This window comes from Mastomys coucha, unplaced genomic scaffold (genome assembly GCF_008632895.1).
Source record: "Mastomys coucha isolate ucsf_1 unplaced genomic scaffold, UCSF_Mcou_1 pScaffold16, whole genome shotgun sequence".
Taxonomy (NCBI): Eukaryota; Metazoa; Chordata; class Mammalia; order Rodentia; family Muridae; genus Mastomys; species Mastomys coucha.
The window spans coordinates 69182401-69185689 of NW_022196898.1; the positions used below are offsets into that span (position 1 = coordinate 69182401).

At 43.8% G+C, this 3289-nt stretch overlaps 1 long non-coding RNA gene across 1 annotated transcript in view; it reads right to left on the bottom strand.

The window, feature by feature from the left end:
* Window positions 1-1551: 1551 nt before the first annotated feature.
* The window catches only part of LOC116094290, a 5680-nt gene continuing 3942 nt past the window's right edge, over window positions 1552-3289 (bottom strand). Inside the window, exons 2-3 of the long non-coding RNA XR_004120027.1 lie at window positions 2782-2867; window positions 1552-1937 (exon numbers count right to left, since the gene is read on the bottom strand). This is a non-coding gene — a long non-coding RNA (uncharacterized LOC116094290). The remainder of the gene's footprint in view (window positions 1938-2781; window positions 2868-3289) is intronic.

Consider the following 3289-nt stretch of genomic DNA (forward strand, 5'->3'; position numbering starts at 1 on the left):
CGTCTGTCATCGAGGCTTTTTGGCTCAAGTCATTGGATTTCCCTCTTGTCATCTGTGCTCACCAGACAGAGGTCAGCGATCAAGTCATCAAGCATAGACATCAGTCTTTCACAGCAGAAAACAAGGGAGTTTTATATCCTGTTGGGTCACATCCTGTTCACAGTGACAGGAAGGGGGAGTTATCAGAGCCCAAGACAGTTGGGAAAATATGACATTTGGAGGAGTTTGCATGAAACGTGTATGTGAGCTTTGGTATACGGTTCTGAGCCACACTGTAAATGGAAGCTCATAAATCATGGTTTGGGGGAGCCCTTAAATGCTTGTCAGATGAAACTGGCTAAAAGTCACATCTTTATTTGTCTGTGTTGGACCTAACAGTATGCAAATCTAAAGAAAAAAAAACGTCTTATTGGTCATCTAAAAATACATCACATAAGCATGAGTGTTGTCCCTAAGAATAGAGATGTAATGTTGGGAATTTCTTAGTGACAGTCCCTTGGTCCACGGGGATGACAGACCTTGTTCAGAAGTGGGGATGTTGTTGTTTTTCTTGATGGGAAGGGATGTGTGTCAAGAGTCATGAGCATCTCAAAGAACATTGCCGGGGCAGGGGTAGGGTGGGCTGCAGGCTTGTACAGAAATTGTGACCATACCGTGCTCCCTGCTCATGGCAACGTGTCTTTCCTTTGTTTGGTAGTAGTCCCCTCTGAGAAAAGAGCTGCTTCAAGAGCAGCAGACATCCCTTGCCTTCACCTTCAATGCTCTCATCTGCTTCACCACGTCTCCATTTTCCTGTGACTGGGGCAGGATGGGAGCTCTGGAAAGCTCTCACGCTGCCTCTCAGGGGGTGACTGAAGAGAAAAGCGGTTATTGTTTCTGTTACTGATTCGGGTGGAGAAATAGCATCCACAGGAAGCTACCTGAGTGGTCCCCTCTATTCCTGGGCTTTCTGGTAATTCACAACTGCTCTAAGTCTAGCTAATGGGACTCAGAGTTTTGGTTGCTGGTCCCAAAAATCACTTTTTTAAAAAAAATATTTATTTATTTATAATATATAAGTACACTGTTGTTGTCTTTAGACACTCCAGAAGAGGGAGTCAGATCTTGTTATGGATGATTGTGAGCCACCATGTGGCTGCTGGGATTTGAACTCAGGACCATTCAGAAGAGCAGTCGGTGTGCTTAACTGCTTGAGCCATCTCTCCAGCCCAAGAATCACTCTTTAAGATTTAAGAACTACATGCTGAGAAAATTTCATTCCCCCTCCCGGCTTCTTTTCATCTCTAGGAAGTCTACATACTGGGAGAGTTGGTGGGAACTTCTCTCTAGAATCATCCTTACGTTATGAGTGTGAAGAAAGCTCATGGGGATCTCAGGTTACGATTATTAGGAAAAAGAGATAGAAGCAATCTGAGATCGATATAGAAATGGGTTTTAAATTATAAAGACTTTACTATTACAACTGTGGCATTTCCGCTTGTAATATGAAAAGGCTTGTGGATTGCTGCCTAAAGAGAATACCTTGGGTAGAAAATTAATGGATACACAAGCTTAGTATCACTCAGATTTATTCTTAAATGCTGTCATTGTCCTGAAATCCTCTCAGGTTAGCAGGCAAAACTGTGCTTCTATTTATACACGGCCACTCCCTTTTCTCTTTTTGTCTCACTGTTTTCATTCCTTGGGAAGTGTGGGAGTGAAGATTCCTGTGCCAGTCTCCAGAGTGTTGGCTGTGAGGCAGACAATGCATTAAACGCAGGCTCACAGCGCATTTAATCCTGCTACCTGGAAGCAGGGGCCATCACTGGGGTGCATCACCTTGCTCCGGGTCACACGCTCCGGAAGTGACGCAGCTAGAGCTTATTCTGGGATGCTCAGATTGTTCTTCTTGAGGCTCAAGTTCTCTTGTTACACTTCGTTGTCTTTCAACACAGATCCTGGGACAGATATGAGTGAGAGAAATGTATTCTAAAGTGGATCCTGTGTCCTGCGGGATGATCTCTGTCTTCCTTTATTTAGAGTCTGGCTTGGAAGCTTCTGTTGATGCCCACTAGTTTCTACAAGCTGGGACAGTCACTACTGGACACCCTTGGTTACAGAATACAGTTTTATGTAATAGGAAAAGGTCTTTCAGAAATGTAATCCGGAGGAAGAGAAACGTCATGAGTTTCCGGATGTTTGGGTTCCCCATTTCACCCCCAATGAAATATTTGGTTTCAAGTGGAATAAAAAAAAAAAAAACCTGCCTAAGGATAAAAATAGTTTCCTTTGTAGCTTTACCTCATAAAGCAACGACACATTGTCTTTTTCATGGAAAGGTCTATTTCTAGAAAGAATGTGGAGCACCCTCAGCCTCGTGAGTAATAAGTATTTGGCAAGACGATGCTTTCCACAGACAATTACCCTGAGCCTTTCTTTGGAAGGTTTATGAGCCCCCTCCCCCATTTGTCCATGCTAGTCTGTGGTACACAAAACTATATTTATTTAAAAACCCAAAAGATAAGTGTACAGAGCTGTGGAAACTCTGTTTAATTTTTAGTTAATGACTTGGCAATTTGATGCCACAAGTGGAGCAGAGAGAGCATCTCCTCTGGCTTTACAGAAACTAAACCATAAGAAGCTACATGCTCACCCGTCTTCGCCCAGGGGGGTGATGGACTCTGTGGACTGCATGTGGAGTTTATGAGAGGGGAGACACTTAGGGATGGTGAGTGGGAAGGTCATGGGAAGAAAATGTGCACTATCCCCCCACCCCTGGGGCTTCAGCTCACAATCGTTTACCTTTTTGTTGTGGTACAGTTTCCTCTGGATCCAGATGTTTAATCAGCTAACTGTAAATGCAGCTGGAGTTGGTTCCCTACCGCCTCCTGGAGGATTCAAATGAATACCAATAATGAAGATCGACCAAGATATAGATGCCAGACCTAGAGCAGTGGTCCTCAGCCTTTCTGAGGATGCAACCCTTTAATGCAGTTCCTCATGCTGTGGGGACCCCTCCCCAGTCGTAAAATTATTTTTCTTGCTACTTCATAACAATATTTTTGCTACTGTTGTGTATTGTAATGTATCCTGATAATGCAGGATATCTTACCCTTGTGAAAGGAAACCCCAAGGGGTCAGGACCCATAGCTTGAGAACCTCTGTTGAGCCTCATGTTTGTTTTTTTTTTCCCTAGAGTTTTACAAATGAACATGGATGCTATAGAAATGATGCCTGAGCCGGGTGGTGGTGGTGCATGCTTTTAATCCCAGCACTTGGGAGGCAGAGGCAGACAGATTTCTGAGTTTGA